Raw genomic sequence first — 18,783 nt, forward strand, 5'->3', positions numbered from 1 at the left:
GAATAAAGCAAATATGAAAGGAACTCAATCTCAATATCTTAAGAAAACCGGATTTTTCAACAATTAGCTCAAGCACGCGCTCGTCACCTCACGTACAAGGCACTCAATTACCACATATCATATCCTAAGGGGAAAGGTCCCCCACACAAGGTTAGACAAGCCACTTACCTCGAATCGGCACCAAAATCAACTCGAAATCACACTTTTGCCACGAGTATCTGACTCCAAATGGCCCAAATCTATTCAATTCAATTACATATCGTAAGTAATATTACAAACAACTTATCCCACTATTAAAATTAAAGCTAGGACGCGAAAATAGGTAAAATGACCAAAATGCCCCTCAGATCAACGTCTCGGAATCGAATAATTTTCACATTTTCAGAATCCTCGTACTCTCACGAGTCTAACCATATAAAAATCTCCCAAATCGGAGGTTAATTGCCCACTCAAAACTCAATAATTAGGTCTATGAAGTTTCTTCCAATTTTTCCCAAATTTTTGACCTTGAATTCGAATTCTAATGGTGGATTTAACTATATAATGATGAAATATAACAAGAAGGGACCAAAGAAACGTTACCCAGTGATCTTCACTTCAACTCCCACTCAGAATCGCCTTAAACCGAGCTCTCAATTGATTTTTGTAACTTATGAACTCAAACCCTCGAAATTTCTATTTCCGCCCAGGGATTTCCGCTTCTGCGGACAAGGGACCGCTTCTGCGGTCCCGCTTATGCGGAAAGTGAGCCGCTTCTGCGGCTCTCACTAAACAACCACATCAGCTTCTGCGGTCCAGTCAACCGCTTATGCGGTTCCGCTTATGCGGATTATCCACCGCTTCTGCGGTTCCAACTAAAAGCTAAACGGCCGCATCTGCGGCTATTTTCTCGCAGATGCAAGGCCGCTCCTGCGGAATTTCCTCCGCATCTGCGACGCCTGGAAACTCTACCCCAAACTGCTTCTGCGATGATCCAGCCGCTTATGCGGCTCCGCTTCTGCGGTTCCCAAGCCGCAGAAGCGAAAATACCAGAAGATGAAAAGAACCAGCTGCTGCAACACTTCAAAAATCTCCCCGTTAACCACCCGAAATCATCCCGAGGCCCCCGGGACCTCAACCAAAAGAACCAATACCACCTAATACCTTATTCAAACATGTACCAATCCATAAAACACCTAAAACAACACCGGAAGTCCGATTAAATCAAAGATTCAAGCCTAAGAACTTCAAATTCCTACAAAACACACTTTCGATCAAAAACCAAACCAAACCTCGCCCGAATGACCTGAAATTTTGCACACACATCCAAATGGCATGACGGAGCTACTGAAACTCCCGGAATTCCAATCCGACCCTCGGATCAAAAACTCACTATCGGACCGGAAACTTCAAAAATTTAAACTTCGGCATTTCAAGCCTAAATGAGCTACGAGGCTCCAAAATATATTCCGAACACGCTCCCAACCCCAAAATCACCTAACGGGGCTAACGGAACCATCGGATTTCCATTCCGAGGTCGTCTTCACACTGTTCCGATTACGGACCATTTTCCAATTCTTAATCTCTCATTTAGGGACTAAGTGTCCCAAAACACTCCGAATCCCAACACCGAACGTCCCGGCAAACCAAAATAGCAGAAATGAACTTAGGGAAGCAGTTAATGGGGGATCGGGTGTAAATTCCAAAAACGACCGGCCGGGTCATTACAAGTATCATGCAAGGTACCATATGATCACGGTAGTATAAGGTATAAAGTATATTAAAAATAAGTAAAATTTTAAGTAATTTGGGGCAATTTTTAAATTATGCAGGTAATTGATTAATTATCGGGTAACTGAACATTACCCAGTTAACTAATAAGTGGATAAGGATTAAATATCCCGTCCCCAAAACCAACGTGTCAGCTAGCCATGTCTAAAGGAATGATATTATCATTCCTTGCTAGGTGTCATGAAGACACCATGTATTTCATTTCAAAGACTTGAATCTTTCACTTAAAAGACAAAACAAACTATACTAAACTTCATTTTGAAATATCCCAACCAAGAACAGAACGTAGACCTCACATTATGTGCTGAAGGTTAGCCATTTTTCTTGTCAAACGATCCCTACAAAAAATACCCCAACAAGAATTATTAAGGTCTTAGCAACATAATTACGTTTTGCGATTCTAGTGGAGTACGGTGCAACCTGTTCCAAGAGTATCATACGGATTTTTTCCTATTCCAGGTATGTTAAAGCTAAACCCTTCTTTCATTTTGGCATGATCTTGTAATTACATGAGTTTAATAACGAGGCATAAAGAGAAGTTCATACTCCCGAATTTATATACATTATCTTACTCTCATAAATTACAGTATTTTTCCACTACCAATAATGAGTTAAAAGAATTTGTTCATTGCTCCATTTACTTACTGGAAAACCTACATCACTTTTAAAAGACTATAAAAATTTCAAAATTTTATAACTATCCACTCTATGACTCATATACACGTAGTTCCTCCAAGATATAATCTTTGTTGGCCCAGTTATGATTTATATTGTTGTTGCCGTGTATAAAGTTTTTGGAACAACTTAAAGTTGCTTTCTCACTTAGTCACTATAATTAAAATTTCCTAAGTCCGCAAATATGTAAGTAAATGTACTTCAACAGCTATTTTTTGTTATATACGTGCCCCTGTCTAGATTCACTAAAAATACAACAAACTTTAGGAACAGCTACAACGATACCATTCACATTCACAGGACTTCAGATTCATTAGAGTATTTCCTTCTTCCAGTTAAGAGAGCAGAGAATTTATATATACAGTATTAAAGTATTTTTATCACCATCGATCTATAATTGATGGGCAGGCCCCTATTGGGCGACCTCTGATCAGATGGTAAATTATATACCGAGCCTACTGTGGCCGAGCGCTTATGAGCGAACCCAGTTGGTCGAGATACAGAGACTAGTATGGTCGAGCGCCTATGAGAGAGCCTACTACGGCAGAGTAGTTATATATATACCGAAACTACTGTGGCTGAGCGCTTATGAGCGAGCCCAGTTAGTCGAGATACAGAGCCTAGTATGGCCGAGCGCCTATGAGCGAGCCTACTACGGAAGAGTAGATATATATATATATATATACCGAGCCTTATAGGGCCGGGCAACTATTTTACTTACTATATTGAGAGAGTTGAGTCAGTATCAGCAGGTAATCATATCTTCAGATTATCTTTGACTTCCAGCTACTTGCAGTTATTATATTATCAGTTCAGTTCCNTATATATATATATACCGAGCCTTATAGGGCCGGACAACTATTTTACTTACTATATTGAGAGAGTTGAGTCAGTATCAACAGGTAAGCATATCTTCAGATTATCTTTGACTTCCAGCTACTTGTAGTTATTATATTATCAGTTCAGTTTCAGCTTTCAGTATATTGCGTTACATATTCAGTACATTATTTCGTACTGACGTCCCTTTTCTGGGGGCGCTGCATTTCATGCGTGCAGTTCAGACAGACGGGTAGGCCTCTCCAATAAGTATTGCCCGAGTTCAGCTTGATCAGTAAGCTTCATGCCTTTCGGAGTTTCCGGGTCTAGAACCTTATGTACATCTTGTATGTATATGTATACATGTTACGAGTAGGTCGGGAAGCTATTCCGATCACATTATATCCATCATTAGAGGCTTGTAGACATATCCTGTCAGTTAGTGTAATATGTTGGGCTTGTAGGACACGTATATTTATTTGGTTGGTTTGTCATCTGCAATAATTATGACGGCCTTGTCGGCCCAGTTTTATATTGATATTAGGTCAGCATTCGCAGTATTCTTGCAGGCTCATGCCCAAAGTGTGAAATCACATGTTCTGATACCAACTTGTCACGACCCCAGTTCGCCCTCCGTGAACATGTCGTGATGGCACCTAGTCCCTACAACTAGGTAAGCCTAACAATGCGTAATTTATGCAACTTGCGGAAAAACAAACTAAATTGCGAAAGCAAACAACTAAAATTGTGTATAAGTGCCACTTGGCATAATACAACCCATATCACGAAATCCAAACAAACTCCCAAAACCCGGAAACTCACAGGAAACACAGGCTATTAGAAATGAAATACACTGCTTTAACTCCAGAATGTGTACACAACCGAAAGAAAGGAAGTCATATACTAAAGCTGGAATAAGATAGAGACTTCTGGTCTGCGGACGTGGCAGATATACCTCAAAGTCTCTGCTAGATCTCTCCGCCGCGAGGATAGTGCGCCTGGGTGGAGGTACCTGGAGCTGCACATGAAAAACATATGCAGAAGAGGTATGAGTACACCACAGCGGTACTCAGGAAGTGCCAAGCCTAACCTCGGTTGGGTAGTGACGAGGAAGGTCAGGGCCCTACTGAGATTAAATAAAATAATAAGGCTGTCAATAATATGAAATAAGAAGAAATAATAATATACAACTATGAAATAAATCGAATTAACTACGAGATAAATCGGATTACACAACAACAATTAGCACACAGAAAATAAGATAACACAGAGTAAACAGCTCAATTTAAATGCCAATAATGAGGATCTCCCAGGATACCGTCCCGTAGTCCACCATATGAATATATCTGAAGGATCTCCCGGGGTACCGTCCCGTAGTCCAATTATCAATGTGCAGGGGGATCTCCCGGGAATCTAACCCGTAGTCCCAAAGTAAATGTGCAGGGGGATCTCCCGGGAATCTAACCCGTAGTCCCAAAGTAAATGTACAGGGGGATCTCCCGGGAATCTAACCCGTAGTCCCAAATATAAATGTACAGGGGGATCTCCCAGGAATCGAACCCGTAGTCCCAAAGTAAACAAACAAGGGGGGAGCTACCGGAATCCCACATCTGTAGTCCCAATGTAAATGCGCAACCAAAATCAGAGAAATATTCAGAAATTGAAGTACAACAATACAAGGCAACAAATAATTCTGGCCTAACATGCTCCACGTAATTACAATTAAGGCAATTTAAGCAAAGAGGCAATTTGGATCAATTAAACATGCTTTTCCATACTAGCACAGGCTATAATAGCAAGTAGAATAAAGCAAATACGAAAGAAATTCAGTTCAAGTATTTTAAGTAAAAATTCGGGTTTTCAACAATTAGCTCAAGTACGCGCTCGTCACCTCACGCACAAGGCATTCAATTACCAAATATCACATCCTAAGGGACAAAGTCCCCCACACAAGGTTAGACAAGCCACTTACCTCGAACCGGCTCAAAATTCAATCCAAAATCACGTTCTTGCCACGAGTATTTGACTCCAAATGGCTCAAATCTATTCAATTAAATTGCATAATGTAAATAATAATTCAAGTAATTGATTCTACAATTAAATTCTAAGCTAATACGCGAAATTTTGTAAAATGACCAAAATGCCCCTCGGGTCCACATCTCGGAATTGGATAATTTTTACATTTTCAGAACCCTCGTACTCTCACGAGTCTACCCATATAAAAATCTCTCAAATCGGAGGTCAAATACCCAGTCAAAACTCAACAATTTAGTCTAAGGATTTTGACCCATTTTTCATTCAAAAATCCGAAAATACGAATGAAATCATGATTAGATTAGTAAGTATTAAGCATAAGAGAGTAGAGAATCGTTACCCAATTATTGCTCGCGAAAACCCCTCGAAAGTTCTCCCAAAATCGAGCTCTAGACGTCAAAAATGAAAGAAAATGGGAACAAAGTCCCATTTTCGGAACTTAAGATCTCTGCCCAGGCCTATTTTCCGCTTCTGCGAAAAATTTTCCGCTTCCGCGCATATTTTCGCTTCCGCGGATATTTCCCGCTTCTGCGGTACCGCTTCCGCGGCACTATTTCCGCTTTTGCTGTACCGCTTCCGCGGTCAATTTCCGCTTTTGCGGTTATGACAGCAACCAGCACTTTCTCGACACGGAAATGAGCATAACTCCCTCATACGATGTCCAAATTCGACGATTCTTTTTGCTATGGTTCCGAAATTACGATAAGGATCTAATGGTTCAATAAAAACTTAATTTGGAGCTCATTTACCCATTGTGGTATCCCTTTATGTCCAAAGATACGGCGTTGAAACATCAAATAAGAGCGCGATACAACCCGAAACACACCCGAGGCCCTCGGGACCTCAACCAAAAGAACCAAGGAATCTTAATACATTATTCAAACTTGTTCCAATCCTCAAAACACCTCAAACAACACCAAAACCATCAAATTACATCGAATTCAAGCCTAAGTTCTTCTAAAACTTTCAAAACACGCATTCGATCAAAAACCCAATCAAACCATGTCCGAATGACCTGAAATTTTGCACACATATCCCAAATCACCTAATGAAGCTACAGCAACTCTCGGAATTCCATTCTGACTCCCGGATCAAAATCTCACCTATCAACCGGAAATCGCCAAAATACTAACTTCGCCAATTCAAGCCTAAATTAGCTACGGACTTCCAAAATACATTCCGAACACGCTCCCAACCCCGAAATCACCTAACGGAGCTAACGGAACCATCAGATTTCCATTCCGAGGCCGTCTTCACACTGTTCCAACTACGGACCATTTTCCAACACTTAAGCTCTCATTTAGGGACTAAGTGTCCGAAAATTCTCCGAAATCCAACACCGAACGTCCCGGCAAACCAAAATAGCAGAAAGGAACTTAGGGGAAACAGGTAATAGGGGATCGGGGCGTAAATTCTAAAAACGACCGGCCGGGTCGTTACATCCTCCCACACTTAAACATTCGTTCGTCCTCGAACGAGCATAAAGAACATACCTGAAGTAGTGAAAAGATTAGGGTATAGGCTGTGTATATCCCGCTCGGTCTCCCAAGTCGCCTCCTCGGCCAACTGACTTCGCCATTGAACCTTTACTGAAGCAACGCTCTTTGACCTCAACTTTCTGATCTGTCTATCCAATATAGCCACTGGCTCCTCAACATAAGATAAATCCTTGTCCAACTGAACTGAGCTGAAATCCAACACGTGCGATAGGTCGCCGTAATACCTCCGGAGCATCGAAACCTGAAATATCGGATGAACTCCTGCCAAGATGGGAGGTAGGCCAAGGTCATAAGCAACTTTTCCAACATGCTTCAATACCTCAAAAGGGTAAATAAACCTCAGACTCAATTTCCCTTTCTTCCCAATTCTCACAACGCCCTTCATAAGCGAAACTCGGAGCATAACCCGCTCTCCGACCATATGTGAAACATCACAAACCTTTCTGTCCGCGTAACCCTTCTGAGTCAATCTAGTCATAGGAGCTGCAATCGATGAAAACCCTTCCACAAAACGAGGGTAGTAACCCGCCAAGCCGAGGAAACTGCGAATCTCTGTAGCTGAGGAGGGTCTAGGCCAACTCTACACTGCCTCTACCTTCTTCGGATCCACCCGAATACCCTCACTTGATACCACGTGACCTAAGATGCCACGGAATTCAACAAGAACTTACATTTTGAAAACTTTGCATATAATTTCTATTCTTTCAGAGTCTGAAGCACTGTCCTCAGGTGCTGCTCATGATCTTCCCGACTCCGGGAATACACCAAAATGTCATCAATAAAGACAATAACAAAGAGTAAAGATATTGCCGAAATACTCTGTGCATCAAATGCACAAAAACTGCTGGGGCATTGGTCAGCCCAAATGACATACATGGAACTCGTAATGATCATATTGAGTCCTGAAAGCAATCTTCGGGATAGCTGGCTCCCGAACCTTCAACGGATGGTAACCTGAGCATAAGTCAATCTTAGAAAACACCCGTGCGCCCTGAAGCTAGTCAAACAGATCATCAATACGAGGCAAAGGATAGCGGTTATTCACTATAGCCTTGTTCAACTGACGATAATCAATACACGTACGCATGGACCATCCTTATTTTTCACAAACAAGATAGGAGCACCCCCAAGGTGATATACAAGGCCGAATAAAATCCTTATCAAGCAAATTCTTGTAACTGATCCTTCAACTTAACTGAAGGTTTCACCTAATCCTTAGTCCATAACCTTAGGACAGGGCCGAAACTTCAAAATCCGACATTCGTCATAGGGTCCGAATTACATATCATCACACTGCATTAGTCTTATTTCAACACATTTCAACTTTTAATAGCTCTTAAATACTTCGAACTTGTTTTCTTCAGGATGTTACATTCTCCCACACTTAGGGTCATTCGTCCTCAAAGGCACAACGTAACTTACCTCTTTCTTCGCACATCTTTATGTCTCAAATTTTTCTAACCCCCAAATTTTTCAGAAATTTCGGCAGAGCCTCCCCTGTAATTAGGCCTATCCAGCTACCAGAATAACACCAAAACAACTCCTACCAACACATCCACAACCCAATGAAACACCGTAAAATATATATATATATATATATATATATCAATAATACTAATCTCTGCATTACAAGCATCATATTATCATAATGATATTTGGACATGAAACACATCATCTGTATGCCCATAACCACGTATCTGACCATAATAGTTGTTCATAAATCACAACATTGCCAATTAACCTTATGTTAACAAACATCTCATTTCATACCTCCGCTTTACTCACAACAAGGTATAGAGATCTCATAATTACTTACCCGAATTAACGAGTCACATTTATCGCTACCTAGGCACCCATATCATAGGTTAAAACTCAACGTTTACAACATAAAAAAAAAAAAAGGCTGAATATGAATAAAAAATATACAAGAATTAACAAATAAGCCTAACAGGCATGACTCCCATTTAAAATATAGTACAAAAATTTTAATTTCATAAAAGAAGAATTTTAAACACATAAACTTTTCACCACCAGGACCTTGTCCTTATATAACATCCACCGCAGCTTGTAGCTCGGTGAAAAAAATATTTCACATTATATAAAAATTTGAGGATCTCATCCTTAACTCTTGAATCACAAGTATTTGCACATTGTGCCAACTGAAAATTTTCGTTTCCTTTCTTTCTTCTTTTCAATAATTTCTATCAATAAAAATCACAACATATAATGAACCCTCATACCGATAGGGCATACAATTTACAAATTGAAATTAATTATCCTGAAATCACATCAAAACCCATTGTAGTAAGTAATAGAAAGTCACCTTTTAGCCTCATAGATATTCTTAGTGACCAACGCATAATGATAGGGATAGCTATCTCCATATAATAGCCCAACGTGAGTATTCACATAAGTAGATCTCAGGATTACGAAGCTCACTCATGAGTGGAGCATATTAAGAGGACTCGCCTCAATTTTCTAAAATCAAATCAAATTAAGGAATAATATCCTTTTTATAACAATCAAAATTATAGTTGTAATGACACCATCTGGTGTAGTAGTCTCGGCCATACTATAGCAATTATATCAATGGGTCGGGCATCCACCTATTAGGCGCCATCTACCCATTCGTTCTCCATCTCTAACTTGTAGCATATGTAGATTAGTAACTATAATGGAGTGTGTTGACTGTGTGTTTTGATGAAATAGATTTCTCCCAAGTCTGGGATAATTTCTCATGATTTCCTAGTATCACCACACTCATAACAACCCATCTGCAGTTTTGCTGCTCATACTGAGTCTGTGCCGGATAACTAGAATAACCATTAAAGGAATCCCATGCTAGTAGTGCATTAAAAGATAATTGTCCCATGAGAGTGCCCTGATTAACTGGAGTACAACGAGTATTCTAAAATTGTTTTTATTTCCTTGCTGATAATGAAATGTAGAATTATTATGGACATAGGAGTATCGAAAGTCACAACATCATCCCATACAAATCTCGGCTCTTACTCATATACAAGTTTCAGAGAACTTTTGAATACCACATAAATACATCTCATGCCAAATCTGATATGACACATGACCCACAATTTGATCGTTGATAGTGGAATCCCTTCACTTGGTGCAAGGCCATAAGATACATCCCGATACTCCACAATACTAACCTTTATCGCTCATATGTCACCATCATAAGACACCTCAAGCCATTTGTTTGGCACATGTCCTTCTTAGGACAGTTAAACTTACTTCCTCCAGCATCTCGGTTGCTAGTTGTACCCTTCGCTAAATAAGCATCTCATACGAACCACATAGTCTCTATTACCACCAACTATCTTCAGATCTACATCCACCTCGTGACTCTACCATCACTGCGACGATTAGGCAATTAAGTAAACCTTCTTAAGACCGTACTTATCAACCAGATGTCAGAACCTATTGCACCCCCTTGTGCACAATCGAATGATCCCTCAATACTTCTACATTATCGATATGGATGACACGCAGCAACAATGGTTGAGCAAATTCTTGGCTCCCTTGTAATCCTTCTGTAGCATCACGAACCGTCGGCGCAAAATTGATACCGAGTGTGCAATTTCAATACACGAGTGGATACAAAAAGGACATATGATATAGGCTCCAAACTGAATAAATGACGCACGATAAGAAATGAAATGAAGTGAAATTTTCTTAACGGTTACATAGCCTCTCGTAGATAAGTACCGACGTCTCCGTACCGATCAGCGAGACTTTAATAAATCGGCCTGTGTTCCGTGACTCCTATGAACCTAGAGCTCTGATACCAACCTGTCACGACCCCAGTTCGCCCTCCGTGAACATGTCGTGATGGCACCTAGTAAGCCTAACAATGCGTAATTTATACAACTTGCGGAAAAACAAACTAAATTGCGGAAGCAAACAACTGAAAATTTTACTGTCAAAAGAAAACTGTGTATAAGTGCCACTTGGCATAATACAACCCATATCACGAAATCCAAAAAAACTCCCAAAACCCGAAAACTCATAGGAAACACAGGCTATTAGAAATGAAATACACTGCTCTAACTCCAGAATGTCTACACAACCGAAAGAAAGGAAGTCATATACTAAAGCTCGAATAAGATAGAGACTTCTGGTCTGCGGACGTGGCAGATATACCTCAAAGTCTCTGCTAGATCTCTTTGCCGCGAGGATAGTGCGCCTGGGTGGAGGTACCTGGAGCTGCACATGAAAAACATGCGCAGAAGAGGTATGAGTACACCACAGCGGTCCTCAGTAAGTGCAAAGCCTAACCTCGGTTGGGTAGTGACGAGGAAGGTCAGGGCCCTACTGAGATTAAATAAAATAATAAGGCTGTCAATAGTATGAAATAAGAAGAAATAATGACATACAACTATGAAATAAATCGAATTAACTACGAGATAAATCGGATTACACTACAGCAATTAGCACACAGAAAATAAGATAACACAGAGTAAACAGCTCAATTTAAATGCCAATAATAAGGATCTCCCAGGATACCGTCCTGTAGTCCATTTTATCAATCTGAACGAGGAGCTCCCGGGATACCGTCCCGTAGTCCACCGTATGAATATATCTGAAGGATCTCCCGGGATACCGTCCCGTACTCCAATTATCAATGTGCAGGGGGATCTCCCGGGAATCTAACTCGCAGTCCCAAAGTAAATGTGCAGGGGGATCTCCCGGGAATCTAACCCGTAGTCCCAAAGTAAATGTGCAGGGAGGATCTCCCGGGAATCTAACCCATAGTCCCAAATATAAATGTACAGGGGGATCTCCCGGGAATCGAACCCGTAGTCCCAAAGTAAACAAACAAGGGGGGAGCTACCGGAATCCCACATCCGTAGTCCCAATGTAAATGCGCAACCAAAATCAGAGAAATATTCAGAAATTGAAGTACAACAATACAAGGCAAGAAATAATTCTGGCCTAACGTGCTCCACGTAATTACAATTAAGGCAACTTAAGCAAATAGGCAATTTGGATCAATTAAACATGCTTTTCCATACTAGCACAGGCTATAATAGCAAGTAGAATAAAGCAAATACAAAAGAAATTCAGTTCAAGTATTTTAAGTAAAAATTCGGGTTTTCAACAATTAGCTCAAGTACACGCTCGTCACCTCACGCACAAGGCATTCAATTACCAAATATCACATCCTAAGGGACAAAGTCCCCCACACAAGGTTAGACAAGCCACTTACCTCGAACCGGCTCAAAATTCAATCCAAAATCACGTTCTTGCCACGAGTATTTGACTCCAAATGCCTCATATCTATTCAATTAAATTTCATAATGTGAATAATAATTCAAGTAATTGATTCTACAATTAAATTCTAAGCTAATACGCGAAATTTTGTAAAATGACCAAAATGCCCCTCGGCCCACGTCTCGGAATCGGATAATTTTTACATTTTCAGAACCCTCGTACTCTCACGAGTCTACCCATATAAAAATCTCTCGAATCGGAGGTCAAATACCCACTCAAAACTCAACAATTTAGTCTAAGGTTTTTGACCGCTTTTTCATTCAAAAATCCGAAAATACGAATGAAATCATGATTGGATTAGTAAGTATTAAGCATAAGAGAGTAGAGAATCGTTACCCAATTATTGCTCGCGAAAACCCCTCGAAAGATCTCCCAAAACCGAGCTCTAGAAGTCAAAAATGAAAGAAAATGGGAACAAAGTCCCATTTTTGGAACTTAAGATCTCTGCCCAGGCCTATTTTCCGCTTCTGCGGTACCGCTTTTGCGGTCAATTTCCGCGGTCAATTTCCGCTTTTGCGGTTATAACAGCAACCAGCACTTTCTCGACACGGAAATGAGCATAACTCCCTCATACGATGTCCAAAGTCGACGATTCTTTTTGCTATGGCTCCGAAATTACAATACGGATCTAATGGTTCAATAAAAACTTAATTTGGAGCTCATTTACTCATTGTGGTACCCCTTTATGTCCAAAGATACGGTGTTGAAACATCAAATAAGAGCGCGATACAACCCGAAACACACTCGAGGCCCTCGTGACCTCAACCAAAAGCACCAAGGCATCTTAATACATTATTCAAACTTGTTCCAATCCTCAAAACACCTCAAACAACACCAAAACCATCAAATTACATCGAATTCAAGCCTAAGTTCTTCTAAAACTTTGAAAACACGCATTCGATCAAAAACCCAATCAAACCATGTCCGAATGACCTGAAATTTTGCACACATATCCCAAATCACCTAACGAAGCTACAACAACTCTCGGAATTCCATTCTGACTCCCGGATCAAAATCTCACCTATCAACCGGAAATCGCTAAAATACTAACTTCGCCAATTCAAGCCTAATTTAGCTACGGACTTCCAAAATACATTCCGAACACGCTCCCAACCCCGAAATCACCTAACGGAGCTAACAGAACCATCAGATTTCCATTCCGAGTCCGTCTTCACACTGTTCCAACTACGGACCATTTTCCAACACACAAGCTCTCATTTAGGGACTAAGTGTCCGAAAATTCTCCGAAATCCAACACCGAACGTCCCAGAAAACCAAAATAGCAGAAAGGAACTTAGGGGAAACAGTTAATAGGGGATCGGAGCGTAAATTCTAAAAATGACCGGCCGGGTCGTTACACTGCACCACGGGTTAGTAGTAATGTGTTTTTCGCATGCTTGTTCAAAAAAAGGATAGCAAAATTAATTCAACTGCCACATCATCCGACTTTTCAGACCAGCAGTTCTAAACCATTGTCTCCCTTTACATCATTTTAATTTTTCCTTCAGAACTCTCTACCACTTCTCTCACCATGGCCAACGATAATCGTCTTTTTCTCTTGCCATCAACATCACTCCCACATCTCCTCCTCCCTTAACACCATCACCAGAAACCCACTTCTTCACTATCCCTGATACTACTGTACACATACAGATTTCCTCCTCATCTCCAGTCACCTCTACTCTTCTCCAGTCACCTCATCTTCAGTCTCACTTCCATGTGTTGCAAACCCTACTTCTCCTCTGTTCTTGAATCTCAGGGGGAAGAAACTCCATTCGTAGGGGATAAAAGAACTCTGGTGCTTTTTGAGTCTCCGGTTCATGACACCATCATAGAAGAATCTGTTGAAGAACCTGATTCTCTTTTAGCTGAAACAAACCAGGTGGTTGTAGAAGAAAGAGGCATTTTGAGTCTGCCTTGCAGAAGAGTAAGCAGAGTATTAAGAGAAAATAAGAAGAGGTTGATGAAATAGGGGGAAGCTATGGCTGATAAACACATTCCAGTGGTTAAGGTTGATAAAGATGTTGTGGAGGAACCTAGTTCCTTAGTGAAAAGATCTACAAAAGGTTGTGGCTGAGAAAGATTTGTTTAAGGGTGATATTGTGGCTATTACAAGCAGGAATGGGAAGTTTATTGAAATATCTAGAAAAGAAATGTGGGAAACTGTGGGAGGACCTGGTTCAATGAAGACCATTCTAAGTGACAATGGCCTTGGGCAGGAGAGTTAACTCAGAAAAAGTCTTGTGGGGTTGCACGCTTGCCCGACAATCTAGGAGATGGCAGGTATGAGACAAGTTCTGGACTTAGGCCACTAGTGGAGAACCTGCGGGAGAAACTGCTGCCTCAAAACTAATAGTTGTCTGCAACTACCCGCATGGACCTAGCTCTCAAAACCATTATTGCCTCCTCTTCCAAGCCTCCATCTTCTAGTACCCCCTAGGATCCTCTCAGTGGCCAGTTATCTTTTGCTCTGATGATTTTGTGGCTGTTGTTTCTCTTTTTGTTTGTCTCTTTGTGATGGCATGTTGGATTTCACCGTTGTTGCTCCTGTTGAAACAGTCAAATTTCTTATCAATAAAACAACTCTTCTTTTGCTTGTACAATGCTTGTTTTCCCTTTTGCTTCTCTTTTCTATCATGATTGTGTGCACATATGTGGCATGAGTTAGCTTTGTTGGACTTCTTTATGCCTTTTTTGTCTGACTGTGTCTTTTTGTTGATGCCAAAAGGGGGAAGAATAGAGTCAGGGGGAATATATGTCAAAAGGGGGAAAAATAGAGTCAGGGGGAACATATGCAGTTGCTGGTACCTTATCTGGTTAAGTCAAATAGTTATCATTGTTAAAAGTTTGTCATCATTAAAAAGGGGGAAACTGATGAGCTTAAGGTCTTTTAAGCTATGTTTTGATGATCTATCAAACTTTCTGTATGGAACCAGATAAAAGACCAAGAACGATAGTAAAAAGTTAGGGGGAACATATGGGGAAACATGTGTAAGTAAGGGCATAAAGTCAGGGGAACATGTGGTCTCCTGTTATTCAATCTGGTTCTCTGAACTCTAACTCCTCGTTTTCAATGCTAAGTTTGTCATCATCAAAAAGGGGAAAATTGATAGGTTTTCAATATCTTTGCCTTGTGTTTTGATGATCTAACAAACTTAATGTCAAGAACCAGATAGGGAATCTGACTCACTTGGATTACACTGCATCTAACGGATTCCAGCCAAATGTGAACTTGCTACAGCTTCAGGAGGTAGGAACCCAGACAAGGACCTGATACTCTTGTGGGTTCCTCACGGCAGTACAAAGTCAATTGGACACAGCTGGAAACGAAGATTCTGCCGCACTGCACTATTTCCAGCACCCACTCATTCTCTGATCAACTAAAGTACAATGATTCAAGTTACTCAACTCAAGACAATCTGGGCAGTGTGCACAAGTACCAGATCAGGAACCTGATCCCTTGGTGCTCCCCTGACAAAAGTACAAGTCAACTATACAGCAGGAACACAACTAAAGAAAATGACTGTCCGCAACTGTATAAAGAGGAACACAACAGGGACCTGGTCCCTTAGGGTTCTCTGACAGAAGTACAAGTCAACTGTACAGCTGGAACGCAACCGAGTGACTGTTCGCAACTGTACAAAGAGGAACACAACAGGGACCTGGTCCCTTAGGGTTTTCTGACGGAAGTACAAGTCAACTACAATTGGAAAGCGATTGCAGAAAGTGACTGCCTGCAACAGTAGCAGACAGTGCAGCAGTCACTTCCCATTGAGATTGGACATCACTAAGGATGTCTTGTGTAGTATAAACCTTATGCAAAATTCAGGTTCAACACTTGCAAATACAGAAAACGAAAATTCTCTCAAGTGCTCAAAAACCTCTCTTAAGAACAAAGCTGCTGCAACCTCAAGGACCTGATCTGAGATTGATGATATCTTAAGTCCTTAGGGTTGTTGAGTCTTTGTTATGTGTTCATCATTATAACTCCTATCCGGCTTTCTTAGAAGCATTGATTAGGTTGAGTCATAAGCAAAAGCCTTTGTAACCGTAGTGTGACAAAGTGGCTTGTGGTGGAAACATCACAAGTTAGTTAACGCCTTTGTAACCGTAGTGTGACAAAGTGGCTTGTGGTGGAAACATCACAAGTTAGTCAAATTCTTTGTAAGTAGGATGGTTATAAAGTGGCTTGTGATGAGAACATCACAAGTTAGTTGAAGTATTTGCAATAGGGTTAATGTAAAGTGGCTTGTAATAGAGAGATTGCAAGTTAGTGAAGCTAAAAGCCTACAAGTGTAGGTCGTGGTTTTTTGATCCCCTAGTGTGGGATTTTTCCACGTAAAAAGCCTCTGTCTTACTTACATTCAGCTTTACTAGCATTCACAGCAGAACCCGATAAAGGACCAGGTACTCTAGTATTTGGTGGATTCACACAAACTTAGCACTATACCAAACTGATATATGACCAGATCGCTATACAGTTTGGTTCATCAGTATTTTCAGAGGAAACAGATAGAGAACCTGGTTCTCTATACAGTCTGGTGGACGCACAGTCTCTAACACTCGCCCGGCTCAAACCAACTAGCTGGAGATCTACACCGTCTTCCATACAAAGCCTCATATGGAGCCATCTGAATACTCGACTGGTAACTGTTGTTATAAGCAAACTCTGCGAGCGGTAGAAACGGATCCCATGACCCTCCAAAATCAATGACACAAGCGCGCAACATGTCCTCCAATATCTGAATGGTGCGCTCGAACTGCCCGTCCGTCTGAGGGTGAAAAGCTGTGCTCAACTCAACTTGAGTACCCAACTCTCGCTGTACAGACCTTCAAAACTGTGAAGTAAACTGAGTACCTCTGTCTGAAATGATGGAAACTGGGACGCCATGCAACCGAACAATCTCCCGGATGTATATCTCTGCCAACCGCTCCGAAGAATAGGTAGTGCGCACAGGAATGAAGTGCGCGGACTCGGTTAGCCGATCCACAATCACCCAAATAGCATCAAACTTCTTCAAAGTCCGTGGGAGCCTAACTACAAAGTCCATGGTGATCTGCTCCCACTTCCACTCTGGAATATCCATCCGCTGAAGCAAGCACCCGGCCTCTGATACTCATATTTCACCTGCTGACAATTGAGACACCGAGCTACGAATCCTACAATGTCCTTCTTCATTCTTCTCCACCAATAATGTTGTCTCAGATTCTGGTACATCTTTGCGGCACCTGGATGAATGGCATACCGCGAGCTATGGGCCTCCTCCAGAATCAACTCCCGAAGGCCATCCACATTGGGCACGCATATCCGGCCCCGCATCCTCAATACCCCCATCATCACCAATGGTCACATCTCTGTCATCGTCATGCTGAACCCTGTCCTTAAGGACAAGCAAATGAGGATCATCATACTAGCGCTCTCTGATGCGATCAAATAAGGAAGACCGAGAAATCACACTAGCTAATACCTGACTAGGCTCCGAAATATCCAACCTTACGAACCGATTGGCCAAGGCCTGAACATCAACTGCAAGAGGCCTCTCCCCAACAGGAAGATATGCCAAACTCCCCATACTCACCGCCTTCCGGCTCAAAGCATCGAACACCACATTGGCCTTTCCCGGATGGTACAAGATCGTAATATCATAATCCTTTAGCAGCTCCAACCATCTCCGCTGCCTCAAATTGAGATCCTTCTGATTGAACAAGTGCTGGGGGCTACGATGATCAGTAAACACCTCGCAAGACGCACCATGCAGATAATGCCTTCAAATCTTCAACACATGAACAATGGCAGGCAACTCCAAATCATGAACACGGTAGTTCTTCTCATGGGGCTTCAACTGACGAGAAGCATAAGCAATAACTCTACCCTCTTGCATCAATACACACCCAATACCCACTCTCTAAGCATCATAATACACCGTATATGAACCTGAAGCCGATGGTAACACTAATACTGGAGCTGTGGTTAAGGCAGTTTTGAGCTTCTGGAAGCTCTCCTCACACTCATCAGACCACTGAAATGGAGCGCCCTTCTGAGTCAACTTGGTCAAGGGCAATGCGATGGATGAAAATCCCTGAACAAACCGGCGGTAATAACCCGCCAAACCAAGGAAACTGCGAATATCTGTGGCTAAGGACGGTTTGGGCCAACTCTGAACTACCTCTATCTTCTTCGGATCAACCTGAATACCCTCGCTGGACACCACGTTCCCCAAGAAAGCCAATGAGCCAAAACTCACACTTGGAGAACTTTGCATAAAGCTTCTGCTCTCTCAATCTCTGTAACACCACTCTCAAATGCTCCGCGTGCTCCTCCTGACTACGCGAGTATACTAGAATATCATCAATGAAAACAATAACGAACGAGTCGAGATAAGGCTGGAACATGCTGTTCATCAAATGCATGAACGCTGCTGGGGCATTGGTCAGCCTGAAAGACATCACAATGAACTCATAGTAACTATATCGGGTCCTGAAAGCTGTCTTGGGGATATTCGAGTCCCTGATCTTTAGCTGATGATACCATGAGCGAAGATCTATTTTGGAGAACACCCTCGCTCCCTAAGGCTAGTCGAACAAATCATCAATGCGAGGCAGGGGATACTTGTTCTTAATTGTGACCTTGTTCAACTGCCTGTAATCAATGCACATACTCATGGTGCCATCATTCTTCTTCACGAACAAAACAGGTGCA

This window comes from Nicotiana attenuata, chromosome 3 (assembly GCF_001879085.1).
Source record: "Nicotiana attenuata strain UT chromosome 3, NIATTr2, whole genome shotgun sequence".
NCBI lineage: Eukaryota > Viridiplantae > Streptophyta > Magnoliopsida > Solanales > Solanaceae > Nicotiana > Nicotiana attenuata.